General features: G+C 45.1%; 1 pseudogene; it reads left to right on the top strand.

Annotated features, from left to right (window-relative positions):
- Nucleotides 1-436: 436 nt before the first annotated feature.
- LOC146805384 (28S ribosomal RNA) lies at nt 437-1,692 on the top strand (annotated as a pseudogene).
- The last annotated feature ends 24,338 nt before the right edge of the window (nt 1,693-26,030 follow it).

Genomic DNA, 26,030 nt, shown 5'->3' on the forward strand with positions numbered 1-26,030 from the left:
AAGCTGCGATGAGTAGGAGGACCGCTGCAGGGGGTGTGTGTAAGCCTGGGGCGAGGGCCTGGGCGGATCAGCGGCTGGTGAAAATCTTGTTGGTAGTAGCAAACATTCAGACAAGAACTTTGAAGGCCGAACTGGAGAAGGGTTCCATGTGAACATCAGTTGTACATGGGTCAGTCGGTCCTAAGTGATGGGCGAACAATCCCGGAGAAGCCGGTGGGAACCCTGGGGAGAGTTCTATTTTGTTAGTGAAGGGCAAGGCACTCTTGAATGAGTTTGCCCCAAAAGAGGGGCCCTTGCCTTAGAAAGTGTTGTGCTTACGGCGATGTCCGGTGAGCTCTTGCTGGTTCTTGAAAATACAGGGGAGATGGTGTAAATCGTGCGGTAGGCCCTACCCATATCCACAGCAAATCTCCAAGGTGAACAGCCTCTGGCATGTTGGAACAGTGTAGGTAAGGAAAGTCGGCAAGTCATATCTGTAACAGCAGGATAAGCAATATCTCTAAGAGCTGGATCGGTCGGGCTGGGGCATAAAGCAGGACTAGGTATGCACCACGGCTGTACAAGGCGCTGCGCTCTGGGGAGGCAGCGACTCTGGACGCAAGCCGGGCTCTTCCTGTAGATCACTCCAGCTGCGTTTTTTGCCACTCCCTGTGCCCCTACAGGGGTTGTGGGGCTGACATTCTGCCTCGGTTGGTGCTTAGCAGCTGACTTAGAACTGGTTTAGACCAGGGGATCCGACTGCTTAATTAAAACAAAGCACCATGAAGGCCTGGGGCAGGTGTTGACCCAATGTGATTTCTGCCAATTGCTCTGAATGTCACTTACCAGGTGAGGCTGGAGGGCAAGCCCTGTGGGGCTCTCGCTTCTGGCTCCAAGCACCCAGTGCCCTCTGGGCATGACCTGTTCCAGGGACAGTGGCAGGTGGGGAGTTTGACTGGGGCGGTGCACCTGTCAAACGATAACGGAGGTGTCCTAAGACGAGCTCGGGGAGGATAGAAACTTTCTTCTGAACAGAAGGGCAAAAGCTTGCTTAATCTTGATTTTCAATATGTATTCATGCCATGAAAGTTGGGCCTCACGATTCATCTGACTTTTTAGGGTTTAAAGCAGGAGGTTTTTGAAAAGTTACAACAAGGATCACTGGCTTGTGGCAGCCAAGCGTTCATAGCAACATTGCTTTTTGATCCTTCAATGTCGGCTCTTCCTAGCATTGAAAAGCAGATTTCAACAAGTATTGGATATGGAACGTGAGCTGGGTTTAAACCGCCATGAATCCAGTTAGTTTTACCCTACTGATGATGTGTTGTTGCAGTAGTAATCCTGCTCAGGATGAGAGGAACCACAGGTTCAGACATTTGGCATATGTGCTTGGCTGAGGAGCCAATGGGGAGAAGCTACCATCTGTGGGAGTATGACTGAAAGCATATAAGTCAGAATCCCCCCTAATCAGTAATGATACAGCAGTGCAGTGGTGCCTCAGTTGGCCTGGGATAGTCGGCCTCTTGGGCTGGTGCAATGGAGCTGCTCAGACAGAAGTCGGCCGCCTCATTCATCCTCAGTGCACCGCATGTTTGTGGTGCACCCAGTGCTAAATCATTCATAGACAACCTGATTCTGGGTCAGTGTTTCATAAGTAACAGAGCAGCTACCCAGCTGCAATCTATTGAAAGTAATCCTCTGACCCAATCTATTGTCTCCGTCAGTGTGCACCCATGGAACTCTTACACCATACCCGGGGGTGGGTCCCTCTGCCACCAGGCCAGCGGGAGGGAATGGAGGGGGAAATGCGAGCCTACAGGAGGCCACCTCCATCACGTGTGGGCTGGCATGGGGCCTCCCCCTCCTACCCTGCACTGCCGGGTGCATGAACAGGGGCACGATCCCTTGCTAGTCAGCAGGGTGATCAGATGTCTGGGCTGGGATCCCAGCAGGACTCACGCACAAGTCACCAGGAGGCCAGAAGCACATGGTACCGAGCAGGAACAGAAGCCCAAGAGAGTTCCAAGAAGCCCTCAGCAGATGCCTGGGTCTGGTTTTGAATAGTAGTGACTGTCAATGTCCCGTGCCACACAGGAGGTGCTGTCAGCCTACCATTCCTCTAAGGGTGAGCAGGGCCAGGCAAGGAGAAGTATCAGACCCTGGAATCATTCTCCCCCTTTCCCCAGTGGAGAGGGAGGGCGTGGTGGTGCCCTCGGTCAGTCTTCTGGTGGGGCCCAGGCCCCATGCACCGGCCCTCCATGCCACCAAGTGCACAGGGGAACATGGACTCTACGGCTGGGGACAGGGTGGACTGTGCCTGGGGCAGTCCAGTCCAGACCCTGGTCAATCTGTCAAGGTTGGGCCTAAGTGGCAACTTTGGGATGCTTGGTTGGAAACACCTACCAAGGGAATGGTGAGGGCTTCCGAGACATGGAATGGAACCGCAAGCCCAGATCTGTGAGCCAGCCAGGGCCCTGGGCTCACTTCCCCAGCCTGCAGTATCGTAAAAGTGATGCTGCCCCTGCGCGGCAGGATTCAGAGGATTTTAATGGGCTCCCCCGCTGGGCCTTGGGGTGGGTACCCCCTAATGGAGTAAAGTCACTTTATTGCTTGCAACAGGGTTGTAATGTATGATAAGTGCAAGGGCATCACCCGGCCATGCCTCACATCCAACAGCATGGCAGATCAGTGCCTCCATTCATTAACAATGGCAATAAATGTTGCCTTGGAGTTGTGCGAGGCACATGGGTAGCTTTTCAGTCAAAGGTTTGGTTTGATGAAGGGGATAATTGCAAGATTAAAAATTGGGCCAGCCACATTGCTTAGTGCAACACCTGTGTTGCGACTGCCATCTTCAGAGCAAGGAAGGTGTTAAGAAGAAAAATACAATTGAACAGAAACCACAGAAGAAATTATGTTCTGCAATGTGTGTTTTGCTGCAACGTTTACACAGTGATAGGACTGTAATATATTGTTCTTTAGGCAATTGTTGAGCTAGTAGATATATTTAGTGGATCAGTACTATTTACACTCAACAAGATGCACAGGAATTTATAATGGTCATCCTTGGAGTTTTAGAAGAAAAATACATAAATATAGATGATTTATTTGGACTGAGTTACACACAGAACCAATACTGTGAAGATCACTGTTTCATGTCTACCACTAATGTAAATTCTGAACAATGTCTGGACTTAACACTACCAGATTCCAAAACTGTGTCTTTTGGCATATAGATGAAAACGGCTAACCAAAATATGACTTCGAAAATTGTAGATTAGATGTTATGTCTACATTGCAGAAACGAAGAAGTGGGAAATGCCTTTTATTAATCCTACAAAGATGCAGAACAGCTGGATCTAAATAGGAAACCGAAATTATAAACTTCAAAGCAGGACAAATATGCATTTCTGGAAGAATTTATACTATGGCTATCATCTTTCATGAAAGACTAATGCAACATTTGGATGCTATACTGTCAAGTCAATAATCTTTATTCGATCTTCCAAAAGTAGATCATAAAAGATAAGCATATAACAAGAGGACCACTGGTTTCACCTCCTCCACAGCCTCCCTAGAAGCATGCTTATGCTTCAAAAAGCTATCATGTACCCAGTGTTTATCTTTTTTCAGAATAGACTCGGGGTCCTCAAAAAGATGCACGCATCCTATGGCTGAAAGAGTGTCTGTGATATATTTTAACCATGAAATAGTCTTACCACGAGTACAAGAGAGGTAATCTCTAATGATAGCCCGGTTAAGGTCTGCTTCCTTATTCGCCCAAACCGAACTCCAAATGTCTAAAGGGGCTACATTGATGGTGTGTTGCATATACTCCATACTTAATTCCTGGTGCAATGGGAAATGCGGCGTTGCGGGGCAAACCCCCAAGAGGTGGCAACAAAATATGCTCTCCTCCACCTTGATCACCCCAACATCTCTACAGCCCCAAACCCCAATATTGTATGTTAAGGGTTGACAGGCATTTCGGTTATATATTTCTGAAATCGGAGCCACCGTTTTTCTGCCAATGCAAGTAGCAAGGGAAAAGTGATGCCCAGCATTTAGGTGAAGCAAGCTATTCTATTTCTCAGACATGGGGCCCATGTACAAGCATCATCAAGGTATGGAAAAGAAATCACCCTGTCCAGTATTCTGCCACCTATGCTTAAGGGGCAAGATTTTGTATCTCCAGGACTGTAGAACATTGTAAATGTTTTTGTAAGATTGGTTTCCAATTCCAGGCCCTTCATGAAAGACACAAACTTAAAATTAGGATCTTGATGCCATTTGCCGCTCTAGCGAGAAGGACCGCAAGTCAGTGTATAAAAATGCAGGCCCAGCCTTCAACCCAACACACAGTACATCAGCCCCAATAAATACCAGTGTTCTTTCCAGGTCATTGATATATAATAGAAAAATAATGGGGGTGAGTATGCAACCTTGGCAAATGCCTTGGTTGACTTTAAAAGGTTGGGTGCATTCGCCAGTATCCCCAAATCTTATGGTCGCCAAAAGGTCCTAATGTAAAAGTCTTAATAGAGAGACCAAAGTTGAATCAAGATCCATAGTTTCAAGAATGACCCACAGCTTGCACCTGTTGACACAATGGAAGGCACTCTGTAGGTTCCTAAATGCCAGGTGGATGGAAAAGCCCTTAGCATATTTATATTTGACCACTATAACGTAGCGATTAAGGCACTGTTTGATTGTCCCTAGACCCGTTCTGAATCAGTTCTGTGCCTGAGAGAGAATGGTGCTCTCATTTGTTCAGGTATGAGTTGTTCCAAAATGACTCTCCTAATGATTTTAGCCGTCGGGTCAAGAAGGGATATCAGGGGATAGCAAATTGGATCGTGGTAACTGCCTTTTTTTAAATGGGGGTTAATGTTGACATACGCCAAGAAGATGGCACCCCAGCATGACCTTCAGAGTTAAATATGCAGGTAAGAACAGGGGTCCAGAAACATTTGTCCTTTTTGAACAAGTCAAGAGGGACATCATCCAGGCCCAGTGCCTTCCTGCTCAGAGTATTTAGGATGGCTTTAATTAATTCTTCTTCCATAAAAGAAAGATTGACACAAGGGGTACAATCTATCTGCTCTTCATCATTTGACCCAGTACTAGGAGAATAGACACGGACAAATGCACTAACCAGCCCTCCAGCTTAATATGAAAAGTAACTTTGTCGGGAGGTACTGAAGGAGATAAAACTGTCTGGACCACCTTCCAAAACGCTTGAGGATCTTTCTGCTTTCAAGTACCAACAATAGCCTTCAATTTCTCCTCTGTAATGACCAACTTACTTTTCTTTAAGGCTTTCAACTGGCTGCAACTGCACACTGGTCTCTTGGAGATTGTTTAAAGCCCTAGGCAGATTTTCATTAGCAACTCTACAGTCTTTGTCAAACCTGGATTTCTCGTGAATAGAAGCCTTGACTATGGGTCTAGACAACCAGCCTTTTATCCATGTTAAAAGTGCAGCAAAATTGCCTAATATGTTGCTGGGAGGTTGGACTTCCAGTCCACAAGAATTTACCAAAGCCAAGCTGCTGCTGACAACCTGGGTTACAACAAGCTTCATGTTAGCGGAGAACCATACCACCCTGTGCCCTTAGTAGTTAAGTTCCTTGTCTTCGCATGCTGACCCCTAAAGGGGGCCATGTTCTGCACTGCAAATGAGTTATGGTCACTGAATATCAGTGCAAGAACCTCGATTCCCTTAATTAGGGAAGACAAACTTCGGGAAGTGAACGCATAATCTATTGTCCCTGAGTCCCTACTAGTGAATGTTGGGATATCTGTGGTTAATGAATTTGGAGCCACTTTTACTGAATCACAGTCAGCCAGCAAGGGATACAGGGCAAGGCCCCTGACATCGATGGCGTTATGGTCAAATTTCAAGAAGTTGGGATCAAAAATTATTGGCAATAATGAGGGCAGAACACCTAACATAGAATTAAAGTCGCCAGCCAGAAGCAAATTAAATGGTCTTTAGGCCAGTGTCTCCTTTTCAGCAACTGAGTCCATCAGGGTGGACAAACCCTGAAAGTTGGAGCTACCCTTATATGAAAAATTATTGTTATAAAAATTCAACATGTAAACCCTGTATTTCCCACCCCAGCAAAGGTTAAATACGTTGACCTCAACCAGATCTAAATCAATGGATTAGATTGAGTAGCCAATGTTCACTTTAAACCAGGCTGCCAACCACCCTCTGGCTCAGCCTGTGGGTAGGTGCAAAGCAGGGAGACTAAAACACATGCAACCATCAAATACCACCTCATTCACCTCCCAGGTTTCCTGTATGAATAGTATATCGTAGTCTACGATTATAGATTGCCAACCTTCAATTTTAACTTTTGAGGCCAAACTAACCACCTTCCAGCACAGAAAATTAATATGTGAGTGAGACTCCACTCCATTGGCATCAAGCACGGCCACCTCTAGACCTGCACAACACATTAAGGAAAAACCTGGAATAGGTTCACTACCATTACACCAGGGCTAACAGGCGGTGGGAGAGTAGTCATATACGTCATAGAGATATCCCCCTAAAGGCTCCACAATCCCCAGCATCAACGACACAATCAATGTCTCTACCAGACTGTTAGTCATTATCTTCCAACCCTGCAATGGCCACAAGTAATGAATGCAAAGGGGGCCTGATAAATATTTGATTGGAGGCCAAACAAACCATGGCCTTAAAGCGGCAGATTCCAAATGCCTGTAAAAGAAATCCAGCGGAAAAATACTAACCGGGCTTGATTTTACCATACCAGCCCTGGCTAAACCCAAGATTTCATTCACAGCCATAGGATTTCGAAAATGTATGACTATGACATCTCCAATGTATTATTTCTAAGCAACCAATTCCCTCTCTTTATAAACTGTACAGTGGCCACACACATTTGTATTCAACCAGTGGATGACTTTGTTCATAAGTCCCCTCGTAGATTCCAAACTGTCAACTGGCAGACTAGGTACATTTGACAGCACAATTATGAAAGGGCATCATGCTGTGGGAAGGTTGATCATGGAAACTAACTGGGCCTTCTGCTATCAGTATGCTTGACAGAAAAAACTTGACCATCTTCACTCTGTGGCAATCTGGCCGGAGCTGCCCCCCTGGAAGTAGCAAGAGGCGGATGTTGACATCCTCTCTACCCCCGAGTTGCCAGCCAGACACACAGGGCCGGACTGATTACCGGACGTTTTGGAATGCTGCCAAGCAGGGGGCTGATTTCACTGCGGTGGGGGCTGATTTCGTTCATAGAGACCTGCGTGTACTTCGAAATAACTAAAGCAAAACGAATTTCGTTCAGTACACGCAGGTCCCCATCAACGAAAACAGCCCCCAGCTCAGCAGTATTCCAAAACGCCCGGTAGTCAGTCCGGCCCTGCAGACACAGCATGGTTGATGTTGCAGGATTAAGTGGATGATCAGACTCAGCAACTGTGGCATGCTGAGATTTCTGGGAGAAAATAAGGCCACTTGCCCCACTTTTGACCAACTTTCCCAATTTGGCTTCAATGATGCAAGATCGTCATAGACTGGGAGTAATTTGTCATCCAACAGCTCACTTAAATGGTCACTCATACTATCCAAAAGGTCAACAGGTAAAGCAGGCGCATTCACAGTCACATTCTCTTCACCAGCCCTCCTACATGTCACCGGTTTTATCTTGGGCTCAGCAGGTCTAGATTTTAAGGCTTTATTTCTACATTTTGTCATTGACCCAACATTGAAGTCTGGGTCAGGGGAAGAGACGTGATTTGCAAATTCATTCTCTTGCGTTTCTTGACCAGCCCCGCAGGCTGAGCTTCTGCAAATAGACCCCTTGCGAGGCTCGCATAGATTAACAATCTCTCCCCCAGGTGGTTTTAGCACAGAAGCTGAATTCTGCCAATCAGGGGGCTGATTTCACTGCGGTGGGGGCTGATTTCGTTCATAGAGACCTGCGTGTACTTCGAAATAACTAAAGCAAAACAAATTTCGTTCAGTACACGCAGGTCCCCATCAACGAAATCAGCCCCCAGCTCAGCAGTATTCCAAAATGCCCGGTAGTCAGTCCAGCCCTGCAGACACAGCATGGTTGATGTTACAGGATTAAATGGATGATCAGACTCAGCAACTGTGGCATGCTGAGATTTCTGGGAGCAAATAAGGACACTTGCCCCACTTTTGACCAACTTTCCCAATTTGGCTTCAATGATGCAAGATCGTCATAGACTGGGAGTAATTTGTCATCCAACAGCTCACTTAAATGGTCACTCATACTAACCAAAAGGTCAACAGGTAAAGCAGGCGCATTCACAGTCACATTCTCTTCACCAGCCCTCCTACATGTCACCGGTTTTATCTTGGGCTCAGCAGGTCTAGATTTAAGGCTTTATTTCTACGTTTTGTCATTGACCCAACATTGAAGTCTGGGTCAGGGGAAGAGACGTGATTTGCAAATTCATTCTCTTGCGTTTCTTGACCAGCCCCGCAGGCTGAGCTTCTGCAACTAGGCCCCTTGCGAGGCTCGCATAGATTAACAATCTCTCCCCCAGGTGGTTTTAGCACAAAAGCTGAATTCCCTCCTGAAGGAAGAGTCTCAGAACTACATGGGAAAATAGAGCGTATACTCTGGTAGGAGTAGAAGTGAATCACAATCCTCGGGGTGAGCGAGAAGTGATACTCTGCCACTTTAATTTTGTTTGAAACTAAGTCCACAGCCCGCATCAAGAACCTGTAAGTAGGAGTGTGTGAGAGCAGTGGGGGATGCAGGTACTCCAGAAACAACCTTTCTTGCCCGTGGTGTTACAGACAGAAAAGATTCAGTGGAAAAACAACAAAATTGGAATTGCAAAAAAGTCATAGTACCTTCTATTATGATCAGCCTCTTGATAAAAAATAATTAGAGACTGAATTACAGCCTAGCCTATACCAGTCTATGATGGGCTAAGACGTGCCACCCCAAGGCCCATACTTTGCCTGGGCGCATCCCTCACCGTGGGAGGACTAGCATGCTTTTAAGCACTATGCGACAGGTGGGTGGGACTGGACAAGCAGTGGTGCCTCACCTGATGCGAGGGATGCTGGTTATGGTAGTTCCCCACAGGCAGTGCCCAAACCACAACACGGCAGATGGCCTTCCCCTAACAACAGGGCACTATACTGTCTAAAGTGTTAAACTGAATGGATGGAATACAATGACACCAACCTTAAATTAAAACAAAAACTACCTTTCAACCTTCTAAATTCCTACCTCTTGTTCCTTCAACCAAAACTCTAAGGAGCATTTTTGATCTGAAAAAAAAGCAGTGTACGGCATTTCGTCTGTGTGGATCGTCAGTGTTTAAGACATCATTTGGCCTACCAGGGGTCATGTTTTCAAAAAGATCTGCAAAATTCAAGTGTGCTTGATATCTATTAGTAGTATTGTACCAGTTATACAATTAAAAGAGTTATTTTAGCATATGTTTGCTTAGATCAGTGTAGTATTAGTAGATAAAACAAGTAATTAATTAATTGTAGTGCGAGCAATGCATAGTGTCACTTATTTGTAGTGATATACTATGCAGTTTTGTTTTCTCTACAATCCATACAATAGTTTTATTTCCCCACTGTTCAATGATGACTTTTTATACAGTGCATTGTTTATGGTATACAAGTATGAAAGCTGAGAAAATTAAAATTTAAATTAAATGTATACCATGATGTTATATATTGTTACATCATAAGCAATTTGTACTGTTTTGATTGTTGAATTTTGTAAACGTAATTCTAACATATATTTATGTTCTTTTTGTTTTTCAACAGTGGTTCCAGTGATCATTTTTTCGATATCTGAACATACTCGATATAAATACTAGTTTCACATACCCCTTGAGAGGATTTTCATGCATAAATAGCACTTCACATTCTTTGCCACCTCTTTCTTTTGCCTGGAGGGTAAGGTGAAAAACGCCCATGCAATTGATTGCCTCTTTGCTGGGAGTATTGATTGCTGTTTTTCTGGGGGTTGCTCCCCCAAAGAACTATGTTTAACAAGGTGTAGCAACTGCTCTTCACTGCCATTGTACTGGCAAATGATGGAAAAGGCAGCAACATTGCATTTAGAAAAGAAATAGAGCAGGTGCTCAAATGAAAAAAAACATTTTTTTTAAATCTTTGTTTTTTATTTTCCCACTGTTCAAGGATGAAGCTATATACACACACTGTTTATAGAGTACAAGTACAAAATCTGAGAACAGTAAAAAAGGAAAAGGAAAATGCGCTACTATAATGTGAAATACTATTACAGCATACAAAATGTTTACTGTTGGGTTTATAGAATGGAATTTTTCATAAACTAATAGTAACATATTTATGTTCTGTTTTTAAAAAGATGAATGACACCATCTATGGAGTAAATTAATTCCCTAATTACTTCTTTCTGTGCAGTTCTACAAACTAACATTGTCAAGGTATACCCCAAGGTACAGTGTCATAGAGCCACTGAAACATTAGACACTGATAGAGCCATTCATATGCCAAGTCACTCATCCATTCAGCTGCCCACATACCCACTAACTCACCAATACAGTCATCAAGACACCAAGTCGCTTAATGGCACATGTACTACAACATGCACTCACTTACCCATACATGTACTCACATGCCCATTCACTCACACATACTGTTATTAAGTTATATTCTCACTCACTCATACAGTCACTCATACATCTGCTCACTCACCCATACAGCCACTGACACACCCACTAACTCACCCACACAGTCACTGACACAGTCACTAACACACCCACTCGCTCACCGATATAGGTACTAACACATGTACTCATTCACCCATACAGCCATTCGGACACCCACTAACTCACCCAAACAGTCACTCATATACCCACTCATTTTCTTATACAGCTACTAACACAGCCAGTCAGTCACCCATACAGTTAATGATACACACACCCACTCACTCACTCATAAAACTCCTAACATAGCCACTCACACATGCACAGTCAGACACCTATAGTCAATCACACACCTACTCACTCACCCAGTTTTTAACATACATACTCACTCAAGCATACAGCCTGTCACACACCCACTCACTCAATGACCCATACAGTCATTGACACACTCACTCACACACAGCCACTGACACACACTCATTCACCCATACAGTAACTAAAACACCCACACACTCACCCATTGATTCATCGACACACGCACTCACTCATCCATACAGCCACTTACTCCGATACTCGAACACACATACAGTCAATGAAACAGCCACTCACTCTCCCATACAGTTACTAATTCATATACAGACACAAACACTCACCCATAAAGGCACCCATGAATCCACTCACTCACCTGAACAGCAACTTATGCAACTATTAACACATCCATACACCCACTCACACACCCACTGACTCACTAATAGAGCCACTGATACACCCACTCACATACCCACACACATAGTCATTCATGACCCACTCACTCACCAACATACCCACTCACTCATAGACTTAGACATCCACTTACTCACTCATGCAACCAGTCACTCACTAACACAGAAACTCATTCACTAATATTCTTTCGAATACATTCACACAGACAAAGTTTATAATTTTTTCAAACCAGGAAAGATGGTTCTAACGAGAATCTTTGGGTTTTGTTTGTATTTTTTTCCTTGAGTTTTAAAATATTTTTTTCAGTTTTGTTTCTTTACAAATAAAATGGCAACTGAAAAACGTTTTTTTTTAACTTAAAACTGGGGAAACAGGTGTCATTCAAAAATAACAATACAAAACACCTATGCAGTTTTCAATTTCCAAACATGCGGCAACAAATTGTTCCCATTGGATCACGTGATTGGGAACATGACGGCCGGTTAGTCCTTTTAGTCCTGCTGTGAGCTCTCCCCGCAAACCTCCGAATCGTGTTGGACTGAAAATGCCCTGAGCCGCCCACTGTAAGGGTTTCCTCCGCTGTAACCCCCCTCCTTACCGCATACCTCGCTAATCGCGGCTTTTGATCTCAGCGCTTGGTACCTCTGCTTCTGGTGTCTTTTACCGGACGGACGGCGTGGAGCCGTTTGTTTTGGCTTTGGCTGCGGCTTCTGACTTCAAAGCGCACCACGCTCCATGCTCCTGAGATCTCCCCACGGACGGCTCTTATAAGCACAGGCATAGCTGCTGCAGGTAGGGGCATTGAACTGGCACTGATTTACATTGCTTTTAGGTTGATGCAACAGTAAGGGGAGTTCTTTTCTGGTAGTCAGCGGCACCTCCCTTATTTCTCGAGAGGCACGTGTCAAGTGCACGCACCCTCTGGCTACTGAAAGAATACTCTGTTGATATTCTTGCATAGTTTTAAAGCATTTCAACCTAGATTTGACCCCCAAAAGTGCACAGCTGATTCCAGGCTTCGGCGAGGCTGAAAGGAGATGCATGTCTTAGTGCTCTGCGGTTCATCTGGCCGGAGTTCGACTAGCAGGTATTTTCGGCCTTGGCTGATTTTCTCTCCTGTGGATAGACTTTCTTGGTGGTGTAGCTCAGCGGAGTCTGTGTTTAGTGGTCAGTGGGAGTATGCTCTTAGTGGTTTTGCTTTACCTTTAGGTCTATCCTGCCTGAATTGTAGGAATCAGGCTCGAGGGCGCGGGGGCCGTTGCTGGCAAGAGGCAATAATTAGAAGGCAGCCTGGCTTGGGGAGGGTCTGGGTTGTCCCCTTGTGCCTCTGGGGGTCAACAGTTAAAAGCTGCATACATCGTTGCCACGAGGAGGCGGGCAGCCACTAGGATTTCCTTTTGGGGAACTGTGGGAAGAATCTGTTGTAATCGTCTGCCCCAAGAAACACTGACCAATGCCTCAATAAAAGGGACTGACATAGAGCTGAAACATTTGACTCCCCTTGAAACTGGGCGGGGGAGATATCTCATCACGATTTCTGGCTCTATTAATTTGCCTTTGTCAGTCGTTACTACTGTCTCTTCCTCGGTCTTTCACATCAGCCCTAGACGTCTTAAAGGAGCGCCTATTATTGATCTGCCTCTGGTACAGCATACCCCTCGGAAGAGGGGAGCAGGCAGAGGCAAAAGTAAACAAGTGGGTTTGGGGGTTGCACACAGACCAGCCATAGTCCCTCCCATAGCATCTGCTAATCCTGATACTACAAGTAAATGTACAGTTCCACCAGTGCAGACAACGGGAGTTGCCACCCCAATAGAAGGGAAGGGAGGCAAGGCCCCTAGCCGTTATACTTTAAGAAATAATATCTTTGGGTCTGGGAAACTTTCAGACATTTCTACTTGGGTTTTGCCCATTCCCAGGATTGGAAGAGCGGTTGTGAAAAAATCGAGTAAGAAGACAGGGGGTAAGACTTCTCTTATTTCTGATCTATCTCAATCCTCATCTATACCCCCACCGTTGCGGCCGTGGAAGGACTCTACTCAATCGAGAATAACCCCTTCCCTTAGATCTTTCTTCAAGGTGCTCCCGTCAGATCAGCAAACCCGCCAAGCAAATGTAGCTCAGTTAGAAAGGCAGTTATCATCTCAAGCCGTGCCTCTCTCCAGGAAAATTGCAGATCCTAAAATGGCCAATATAGGAGTAGGAGAAATGACCGTGACTGCACAGGAAACTGATTTGAACTTTCCAATTTCAAACAGATTTCAAGTCTTAAGTGTTGGGTCCGAAGATCAAGCTATCTATCCCAAGGAAGTTCCTCAGGCTTCCAAGCAGTTATCTCCTGATATTCCTCTGGATAAACCTCTCGAGTCAAATAGTTTCAACCAATCGGAATTGATGAAGATGCTAGGGAATCTTACCTTGGAGATCAGGAGTAAATTTGCTATTTCGGAACGGAATCAGTCAAAAATTAAAGACACTTGTGAAGCGTTGGAGGTGAAAAACTCTGCTATTACGGAGAGAATTTGCCTGATAGAAGCATCCGTTGAGGCTCCAAGGGCCATATGTAGGTAGCTAAATACCGGTCGGTAACGGACGAAATTCGGTAAATATCCTGTTACCGACCGGTATTTAGTCAATTGTGATGTAGGAGGCCAAAAAGAAGTTTTCGGTAAATATGAATCGGTAAATACCGATTCATAATTACCGAATTCAAAATTACCGATTCATATTTACCGAATACATATTTTCCGAATCGGTAAATATGAAGTGGTAAAAAGAGAAAAGAGATGTGGGTAAATTCGGTATTTAAGAAATCCATGAAATTCGGTAATTAAGAGTTGGTAATTAACACAGATTGAAAGCAGGTGGTAAGCATCAACAGTGCATATAAGCAATTCCAAAATGCAACAGCGTGGACACCATGGCCGCTCTGTATGTGATTGCAAGGCGCCTACGTCTACAGGCAGCAGGTCTGAGGATTTGGAGACGTGAGGAACGCATTTACAGACAGCGCATCACACTCTTTCAACAGACTGAGGCTGAGATACATGAAAGGTACAGGCTACACCCACAAACCATCATGGACCTGATAAGGGACCTGCACCCACTCCTGGACCAGCCAACAAGAAGGGCGCATGCCATACCACCACATGTGCAGGTGCTCTGCAGCCTACATCTACTTGCATCTGGCAGTTACCAGGGGGTGATAGCTGCAGTGGGCGGTGTATCCCAGAGTTGCCTGTCCTGTTTCTTCAGGAAGTTCCTGGATGCCATGATGCAGAGAATGCACCACTATATCAGCTTCCCAAACACACAGGCTGAACTGCAGAAGACCAAGACAGACTTTTACCACATGGCACAGTTCCCGCATGTCATAGGCTGTATTGATGGCACACACATTCCAATCTGCCAACCAGCAGCCACTGAGCACATCTACAGGAACAGAAAGTCCACCCACTCCATCAATGTGCAGGTAATCTGCGATGCAGGGAACATCATCACTGATATCGTAGCGAAGTTTCCTGGGAGCACCCACGACTCCTTCATCTTCCAGAACAGTAGGATCTACACACGACTGCTTGCCGGAGAATTTGGAGAAGGATACCTGCTAGGTAAGTAACAGTGACGTTCCCTAATACTAAGTGCAACTTATAGTGTATTGAGGCATGTGACTGATGGTTCCCTCTTACTCACCTAGGCGACAGTGCATATGCCGTGCGGTCATTCATCCTCACTCCCTACCTACACCCATCAACCCTGAGTGAGAGACGATATAATGTGGCACACAAATCTACACGCAATGTGGTGGAGCGCACGTTTGGACTATTGAAAAGCAGGTTCCGCTGCCTCCATAAAAGCGGAGGTGCACGCCAGTACACACCCATCATCTGCTGAAAGATCATTGCCACTTGTGCTATGCTGCACAACATTGCCACGAAGAGAGGTACAGAGGTCGAAATGACATATTTTGAGGACAATGATGATGATTCTGCACAGCCAGAGGCCAACGCAGCAGGAGTGGCAACAGCAACAGATGGGAGAGTGAGACGGGCAGAGATCACATGCAACTATTTTTGAGTGAGTAAGGGGACACAGCCAGTACTTGGATCCCATAACGTAGTTTAGTCATTCGGCACTACGCCACAACACAAATGAAAACCTGTCCCATCAATATTGTGTAATAAACATTTGTGAGTCAAGGGTTACTTCACCCAATAGTGTCATGGTATTTCGTGACGCATTAGTGTTTGCGCCCACGCGCTCCAGTGCGGGATGGCATTGAGTGTGCGTCCTCACTGGCTGTGGCACCAGTGGCAGCACCTTGCCACCTGCTGCTCCTCCGTGTGTCTGGGACAGGGGGGGTTATGCTGCTCCTGCTGGTCGTATCTTCGCTGTCGCCAGCATCCACAGCGCCAGTTGTGGCAGACTGGCTGGTGAGCAGCACTTCGAGTGCACTGGTGACCCTCACCATCCCCCTTGACACGTCTGTGCTGCAGTGCACAAGGCCCTCCTGCATTGCCACCGAGCGCCTGCAGAGCAGCGAAGTGGCAGTTGCCAGCCGGTTCACTGCCCTTGTGTTCTGGTCTTTCCTCTGATGTCCCCGGCGCCGTGCTGCCCTGTCCTCATCAAACTTCGAGCACAGCAGCATGATGGACTGGGACATGTCCCGCATGCCCGCAGCCATCTCAACCATTCCCTCTGCCATGGCGCTGATGCCCCTGTCAATGTTAACAAATGTGTCATTGACGCCACGCATTTGGCGCTGTACGGACATCATTGCCCTTGCCTGTATGTGTTGAATTTTTACCATGGTGGCCTCAAGCCCTGAGGAGACTCCATGGCCCTACCCTTGGGGAGGTGGACTTTGCAGCCGAGCCCTGCGGCGCTGTCTGCCACCTGTGTGTGCTCCCTCAGAGGCGGAGGGCACACTGGCATGGGATCCAGGGGCACAGTGGTTGTTTCCGCCCCCCTCGAGTCTTCAGATGATGACTCTGATACATACAACCTGGCAGCAGCACGCCTCCTCGACCTGTGCAATGCAGGTGGTGATGATGGTGGTGACTCCAGCAGGAGTGGCGATGCTGGCTGGGGTGGCGATGCTGGCTGTGGTGGTGAGGCTGGCTGTGGTGGTGAGGCTGCCTGTGGTGCTGTTCCCTGGCCAGAACTGGTGGTGGCCTTCTCCGCGCTGTCCTTGTGGTGTGCCCTCTCTCCCTTATCATGTGCAGTTCTGTGCGCAGTAGTGCCTGTGGACAGAAATGCAACATCAGCTAAGTGTACCTGAAGCATAGAATTGCTGGCATCACAATACATTTCTGAAACAGTATCTCATTGTCCTCTGCCTGCTTCTCGCTAATGTGTGTAACATGCCTTGTTATTCTGTGCTATTCGTATCATGTTTGGGGTTTCAGGGACTACATCTCCCATGATGCATTGCTAGTATGCACTAACACCTGTACTGGAGTGGGATTCTCATTGCCCATTTGGGGAGTTGGGATAGGGGTAGGGGGGGCCACATTGCTGTGCAAGCGTCTTACCTTGTTTGGTGGCGGCTCTGCCTGAGCTGTCAGCATCCCCAATCCCCACGATGCTTTCTGGCTCAATTGTGGTCTCCACAAGCTCCTCCAGTTCTGTCAGGGCTGGTGCCCTGTTGCGTCCACTTCCTGTCCGGCTAGCCTCTTTTTTCAATTCTGCAATCTTCCTCTTAGTGATGATACGGTTGTCGTACCACCGCTTTTTGAGGACATCACTCCCATGGAATTCACCTGCGCCTGGATTCCCAGCCAGATTTTCCGTTTCTCTGATTCAGGCACTTGCAGTGACTGTTTCCCAAAAAGCTTCTGGTGCTGCTTTACCACCTCCTCCACCAGTACCTGCAGTTCCTTTTGGCTGAATTTCAGCTTTCTCTTCCTCTTCCCTCCATCCCTCTCTGTGTCCTGGCTGGCCATTGTTGCAGTTTCCTGTGCTGAATCAGGCAGTTGCTCTGTTCCTCTCCTCTGCACTCCCAGCCTCTCCAGAGTCTGTTGATTGTGTGCACCTGCCTGGGTGTGGCCACTTCCTGGTTGGGTGGAATCTAGACTGAGTAGCAGGGAAGCACGTTGGATTTATCAGGAAGGTGTAGATCAAACCGGATTGAATGATTTCATTGAATGGAATAGGGTTAATATATAACCCATTCATCCCAAATGCCTCCACTGATATAGGTTTTCCTATTATGCATGGTTGGGTACTAATAAAGTTTTGGGGCAGCAAATAAGCTAGGACGACCATACTATAAAGGCTCACACATCTAGCCAGCAGGTAATCATGAGAGTGTATTATAACATGCTACACTTCTTATCGTTATCGTTTCAGAACTTGAGAGTCAATGTACTAACATTTATCCTCCTAGGAGGGTTTTGCATGGATGTGAAACAATATCAACCCTAATATGATATTGGGGACCAAAAATAAATAAATAATCATATAGATGATCATCTGGGGTCATACATGTTTGTTATTACCATCTTTTGTATAAATGTTCACCCAATACCTTACACGATAAAATTCATCTGATGGACGTAGAGAGTACATGTCTTGATATGCCCTCGCTTGCTATTATTTAAATTTTCCTCCGTGTGCGGGGGAACTTGAAAAACTATAGAATGTATTGAGAAGTTCACCATTCTAACATGGCGGCGACTGCTATAATACAAAACACTTTGATTCCTTGGGGAGGGCGGGACCACCCAAGCCCGATCACGTGGTAAGCGTGATTAAGCTTATATCCACGAAATACAACAGTCGCGCTGTTGCGGTGCCGAGTTGATGCCGGACACGGACGCAGTTACGGTGGGTCCTGATGCATGATTTTAAGAACAGGGCACTGGGTTAAAAGGGGATGGGAACCCGTGCTATGCGATCTAGCACAACCGGAGTGAGGGTCCAGGCTATAAGGTAATAAACTGGGCAGGCACGGACTTGAGAAGAGAAGGCCACTGTTATGGGATAGGGTTTACCCGACCATACGTCGAGTACCAGTTACACTCAAGGAGGTACACAATAGTAGGGTGGACAAACAACAAGAATGAGACATAGAAGCGATAACAATGACACGGGTAGGGGCGGGTATCCGGTAATTGTATTCCCTTAAGTCTCGTGACTCTTATTGTGGATTACAGACTCACGGTAGGAGTTGAGTGGACGAGCCTTGAACGAATGATCGCAGCTATACACACAAGTGCTCGAGGGTAAAGGTATGCCCATGGTGGGCAATATCCCGGTAAATGCTGTGGAGGATATGCAGTTCGGAATGTAGTATACACTACATTAGTTTCTTTTTAAACCAGATGCCAACTAATTATGCTATGTGTTGTTTGTCTATCTTTTGTCTCTAATAGATAAAGCAATCTTTTTTCTCTAATAGACAAAGCAGTGGTGCAGGGTGGAATGACAATACTCCATGCCCTGAAGAAATTGCCGTGAGTTTATCCTAAGGCAATGAAACATGTCGGCATTTTAAATATGAGCAGTCACACAGCATAGAATAAAAATTGTAAGCCAGTGTGATCTAGCTCAAACTTGTATATAACTGTGGGGCTTAACGTGGTGCACGGATCACTTTACAGCTTCTTTCTTACCACACACCCTAGCACTTCGCCTTTTTGGGTCATTACCCATTTATTTTCTTATACACATTTTTTCTTTGGAGTGTTGGTAGCTGATGATGAGATCTTGAGGTAGCAGGCGAGTACCTTCCTGCTTTACCCTTCCCGGTGTTGCTACCGTGAGGCACCATCACTCCCTTTCTACACTTTTTTCACCACTTTTTTTCACCACATTTGGGTGGCAGAGACACAAGTCTTCAGTCATAAAGATAGCCTACTTGTCTTACCTCTTATGAAAAATTCTTGTCTTCTCTTTTCTTTTTCTTTTATTGGTGAGTCATACCCATAAGCAGCAGAGATGATGTAATCACTTGCTCTACAGACTGTCTAAAATATATGACAACTGCAATGGATGTATGAATTGTGTGCTCACTGTGTGAACAGGTCCTTTATTGTATACAGATGGGGTTTAGTTTGCACAGGATTGGCTGATTCATCAAGTCATGTGTATTTGAATTTCCGATTCGGTAAATACCGATTCGGTATTTACCGAATCGGTAAATACCACTTCGGTATTTACCGATTCGGTAAATACCACTTCGGTATTTACCGAATCGGTAAATTCCGATTCATGATTACCGAATATTACCGAATCGGTAATGATTACCGAATGTTTACCTACATATAACTTACCGATTACCGATTCGGTAAAATTCGGTATTTATGAATCGGTAAATTAAATTTACCTACATATGGCCCTAAATGAGAAAGTAGAAATAAACCGTGCTGAAGAAGTGAAAAATCTATGATGGATAAAATTGAAGCCTTAGAAAACAAGAGCAGGCATAACAACATTAAAGTGCTTAATGTCCCAGAAGGTCTAGAGGGTGATAACATTAAAAGTTTCTTTATATGACTGTTAAAAGAGTTTATTCCGACCATTGACTCCCGGTACCTAGAGGCAGATATTCAGAGAATCCATAGGGATCCAATCACAAAAAATACCAATAGGACAACACCCAGAAGAATTTTGGTGAACTTTAAAACATTCCTTCTGAAGGAGCGGATTTTATCTGAAGCACTCAAAGCTGGCTCCTATACCAAAGACACCTGGTCTTTCCGAATCAGGTCAGATCTGTCTAGAATTACCCAAGACAGACAATGGAAACTGGGAAAGTATATACCGATTTTAAGATCATTAGGGATGGCAGCTCAATTGAGATTCCCTGCTTTGCTGAAAGTAATGTGGAACAATAAAATGACCAACTTTAGAAATCCGAAGGAGGTGGGAAATTTGATATAGAGCAAATAAAGGCTCAGGGTCGATGCTGATTCTTGTGCTGGAATATATATGTTTTCCAGAGGGGAGGGGAGGGAGCTCGACTGGGTGGGTTATCATCAAGCCCAGGACAATGTTAGGGAGGGTTCCCCTCGACAGCTCGAGGAAGCTAATTCTTTACTTCTCTTTTTTACCGGGTGGGGAGAAAATTCGGGAAAACAGAAAAAAATGACCTAAATTGTCAAATAGACAAGATAGCACAAATAAAAGTGGGTGGATCTGTAAACAACTTATCCCTCTGGCACTCTTTCTTTAACTTCTATTAAACTCCTAACGTGGAATGTTAATGGTTTGAGGGTTTTAAGTAGACCTCCTCCAATATCTGCGCCAATCTGAGTTTGAAATTATCATCCTTCAAGAGACTCACCTAACATGTGAGGAATGGAAATGTATCTGTGATAAGCAGAGATGGATTGATTTCTCCTGTCATACAACACAATCTTGTTATACTAAAGTTGCAGCTGTTATTATTAAACATGCAGCTAGAGCTGCTTTAGGTGAGGTTAAGGTGGACTCCAAAGGGCTTTGGGTCATTTGTGATGTTAAAATTCAAAAGGAGTGGTATACCATAGTCGGTTATTATGGACCTAATATAGACGATTAAACCCCTTTAACCATAATTTATAGTCACTTGATTCAATCTAACTATCCTATCAAAATTGGTGGAGATTTTAACATTCTTCTGAACCCTGTTCTAGACACGTCTAGTGGGGGGAAAGTAGTCTCTTCAAAAATGGGTTTGTTTATAAAAGTATTGATGAGGGACCTAGGTTTGATAGATATTTGGACGGAAAAATGCAAGGGCTTGGGTGCACCGTTGGGTTTTACATTCCATAATAATAAGTATGGACATTGTTCTCGTATTGATTTCTTCCTGATTGACCTAAGATTGCTGAAATGTATTTCTTCAATTAGGCACGTCCCAGAACATCTCTCCGACCATTCTGCTGTTGCCTTAGTTCTCCAAATGCCCAAATGTGTATCTACGAGGAGATGGACCTTTGATACTCCTCCTAGATCCCCTAATAATTGCACAGTTGCAGGAAGAAACACAAACTTTCTTCGACATTAACTTAAACTCTACCTCATTGGAAGTTATTTGGGATGCATATAAAGCATTTATTAGAGGGGTTGCGATAAGTTTGGCTGCTAAGAAACATAAGGAGACTAGGAAGTTTGTACGGAAGTTGGAGGAAGATATCTTTAGAGTAAGATTTGAGTGTGAATCCCGCCAGAAAGGGCAATAGAATGGGGAGGAAGGTAGAGAGTTAACTGCTAAGAAGCAGTTATTAAAAGACCACCTTGACGATAAAATTAGGAAAACATGGTTATCTATTTTAAGTCGTTCCAATCTAATTAGGATGTCAATATTGCCAAAGTTTACTTTTATTTTTAACACAATCCCTTTATCTTTCGATCATTCCACTTTGAAAACAGTACAAGGGTTAATAAATAGTTTTCTTTGGGCTAATAAGGGGGTGAGGATTGCATGGCGGAAGCTGAGATGTTCAAAGGTTGAGGGGGTATTGCTAGTCCGGATCTCCACTTCTACTGTTTTGCCTTTCAACTGAAGAATGTAAGACCTCTCCTATTCAACTATTCCTGTTTTCCACCCCTGTTGCTAGCCATGTCTAAAAATACCCCACAAGGGGGCGATGGATGTCTTTTTAAGTTTGGACACCCAAAATTCTTTAAAAAAATTAAACTCAAGGTTCTAAGTTCGGCCTGTGAAGTTTGGTTTCAAATCAGGAAGATCCTGAAGATTTCTTATTAAAGAGCAGGGGCCCCCATTTGGAACTCCCCACGTATGCCAGTCTGCTTAAAAGACAGTCTATCAACCGTATTACAGGAGGAAGGTATTTTGAGTTGGGGCCAACTCCTTCAAGGGAATAAACTTCTCCCGTGGGACGTGCTATACAATTCTACGCACCAAAGACTTGCAAGATTTAAGTTTTATCAGCTATCTAGCTGGGCCTCACATTAGGACAAAGAAGAAGAAGCTAATGTAGAAAATGAACTCTCTCTTTGCGGCCCCATACTTCAACAAAAGGAGGTCTCTAAATGGTATTGGCTACTGATCAAGAGTGAAACCCCTTTAGTACCTATGGAGGAGTCCTGGAGAAGAGACCTGCCTTCGACCAATGTAACACACCTATGGCAAGTATCAATGCGTACTTTATGGAATGTGGTCAAACCTGCTTATCTTAAGAGGAATCATTTGTTCAGACTCAATAGGGCATACTGGTCCCCGAAGAAGTTGGCCACACTGGGAGGTGTTCATCAAAAGGTTTGTCCGAAGTGCGATTCTGATGATGCGGATGATTTGCACATGTTTTGGCAATGTCCTTTTATCCAGGTTCTGGCAAGACATAGGTAAGACTGTCTCGAAGGTTCTGGGGTGAGAGATAAGGTAAGCTTAAATTTGGTTATATTTGGGGTCCTTCAGGAGGAGAATGTTAGTTATAATTTGTCTAATTCACAGGCTTCTCTTTTATTTATGTTGGTCCTTCTTGCCAGGCGTGAAATATGCCTAAAATGGATTACACCACCAATAGAATTAGATTAGGTTGCCTCGGTAAGGCGCATTCATAATTTACATCTGGCTAGTTCAGCAAGGAAAAGATGCAAAATATGGGGAAATTGGGTTGATTGGGAGAATATGGTTTGATATAATTTATTTTGCTATTTGACTTCACATACATAAAAGTCCAATGATTATTAAATAAGTGAGTACGGAGTTAGCGCACGTATTTTGTGGAGGTGAAAGGTATCCACCCTCTATACTTATCTCCATCAGAATCTTGGCAACTAGCTTCGTTGGATCCCCGGAGGGCCTAGCAACATGAAGGTTTCATCATATATATACGGGGACCCTTAAATAAACCCTTGCTTTGCTTAAAGATTTCTCACTTATTTATGTTAAATGAGGACACAAAAAAATAAAAAATAAAATTGTTCCCATACTTTTAGAGCATTTTGAAATCCAAACAAAAAGTGCCAATTCTTTGGAGTTCTGGTGAGTTCTTTGGGAATTGTTGCTGGACCTCAGATGGAGAGAGTCTCCAGGAGCAATTGGTGTTACAATTGATGTGGACGTATCCCCTGCACTTCGTTGCCCCAGTGCTCTGGTCAACTCCTTATGAGTGGTATGTCTCCAGATGATACAACATACTCGCTGTGCCACATGAATACTTCTTGGATGTACCCCTGGAGAGGGTCTTCTCATATATTGAGGCCTTCACATGCTTAGCAACCACTAAAACCACAGGACAAAACTCCCAAGCAATTGATTAATGCTTTGCTGGGGGTTTCTTCTCCAAAGAACTGCCTTCATCAAGGTTTGGCTCCTGATCTTCACTTTCACCAAATGCCCTTTTATTTGGAAATAATTTACAAAAATACTGAAATGTGAAGAAAAGAAAACTCTGTGGGGACCTTCTTTCTAGAGTAATCAAAAGTGAAATTCCTTTCTTCCATACTCATGTGATATTTGCTACATTGTCACAAAAGCTGACATATTCGCAATTATGGAAACTAGAATACAACAGTGTTCAACCATAAAATTATTTAGGAAAGTCTCACATATGTTATATTAGTAAACTACTTATTACAATCATTAAACACAATATGTGTATATGTATTTTTAACACTTTCTAAAAGTCCCACTAATTTTGCAAAAAAACACAGTATAGGAATATATGTACTGCGAAACTTTGTTGTGAATTTGGGAATATAAAATATATTTTTAAAAAAAGAGCCTTCCTGGGATATCTGTTTCTAGATGCCACAGAAAGTTATGCAACGCTCTTGAAGGCACAACAAAATGAGGACCTGTCCAACAACAAAGAAGCACAAGCTTCATATAGTTAGCATAAGTACCCTTGTTTTGTGGGGGTTCACATCTTTGTAGTCTCATTATCTTCTGTATAGCAGGATTAATGTTATCACAGATTTCTGAATAGAGACACACAAGCAATAATGATATTGCCAAAATGCAGAGGTCAATAGACACATTTCCTCATGAACAAATATGCAACTCTACTGTAGAATAAGCACCTGGCATTTACCAAACGAGGCAGCACTTACTAGTTAACTAATTTAAACTGCTACTGCTGGGTAGACTTTCAATGCAAAACTGTGGACTTTGGTTGGATAAATGGATAGGTGGCGTTCTTTTCTAGCCTGATGCTCAATTTACAGCAAATAAACCTCTACAGAAAGCATTTGCAAATAGAAGCAAAGCAGGTATACCAGTTGAAGCTCAACTTCTGTAAAGGACAAATGATCCTAACTTCCTGGGCTTCGCAAAGGCAAACAAAGTGTGTTTTCTCTGCAATTCTACATTTAAAAACAATATGTTCTCCTTGGTAAAGGCTAATGTATGATTGATTTATCAGAACACAATCTGTAGTGACTGTGGTGAATGGGTTATTTCTTGACCTCTACTGGTGAGAGAAAAGTCCATTCTTCTCCCTTTCAATGACTACAAATATGCAAATATCTAAAATCTCTGTGAGGCATAGCTCATTTGGGAGGGTCCTGTCACCCTTAGTAGTATGCAACTGAGACACCCATACATCCATTGACACACCAAATCACACCCACAAAACCACTCACATACCCACTCACAGACCCACACAGCCACTGACATACCCACTCTCCCACTTATACAGCCACTCACATACACACTGTCTAAGTACCCACATGGCCAACACAGAGGTGTGGCCCGGTCCACCCATGGGGTGTGACACCTGTCCCCCTCCAGGGGCAACTCTGTCCCCCAGGACAGCAAGCCACAGTGGCCACTGACAGTTGTCAGTGATGAGAACCAGGCCCCAGGCCCCAGGCCTTTCATGGTTCTCCAACCTCTGCGGCATCAGAGAGTGGGGGGCAGTAGCCCCAGGTGCTTGGCACCCTTGGTCCACTCTCCCTCCTGTCAGGTCAGGCATGACATCCTGACACTGGCCCACCAACCCCAGGCCTGTACCCGGTGGCTGGATGGGAGACTGTTGTGGGCTTTCCCAAACCCGGTCTTCCTCCTCCTCGGGGCTCTATACCCTCCCACCTGGAGCAGTACCCCCTTCCGGAGTTGCCAGGGCACCTGTGGCAGGTGTCCTGCACAACTCGCCCATCAGTTCCGGGGTGCTATCCTGCAACTGGGGTCCCAGCTTAGGGTCTGTACCCTTAGACTGGGCAGAGGTCAGGGGTGAGGCTGCCCTATCCCCGCCCCCTTACCAAGGTCCTGTACCCTCCCACCTGGAGCGGTGCCCCCAGAAGACAAACCGGAAGGGACACTGATTACAGTTGTCCTTCCCTCCAGGTCAGGCAACACTTGAACCTGGCTTCCCAACCCAGGGACTAACCCCTGCGGCTGGGTACCTGCCCGGCGCACCAGGACTTCCTGGGGAGCACACAGGCCCCCGAGGGTAACACATAACTTCTGTGTTGTGTGACAGTCTGCCTGGTGCAGATCTCCCGACCCCTGTCCATCTGACAGTGCGTGAAGATTCCCCAGGACAGAAGTGGTGTCACCATGGTCACTCCTAGGAGACTCAGCCCTTCTGGCTGGCCCCTGACCCACTGGTCCTTCCACTGGGGACTTTCTCCCCCTCTCACTCCTCAATCTGGACTTCTGCACCCTCCACTTAGGAGTGGCACTGCCAGACACCAGAACTGATGGAGGTCTGCTTACAGACACTCCAAGTTTTCTTGACACTAGGAGATCCCCT

The sequence above is a fragment of the Triturus cristatus genome, chromosome 8 (genome assembly GCF_964204655.1).
Source record: "Triturus cristatus chromosome 8, aTriCri1.1, whole genome shotgun sequence".
In the NCBI taxonomy this organism is placed as follows: domain Eukaryota; kingdom Metazoa; phylum Chordata; class Amphibia; order Caudata; family Salamandridae; genus Triturus; species Triturus cristatus.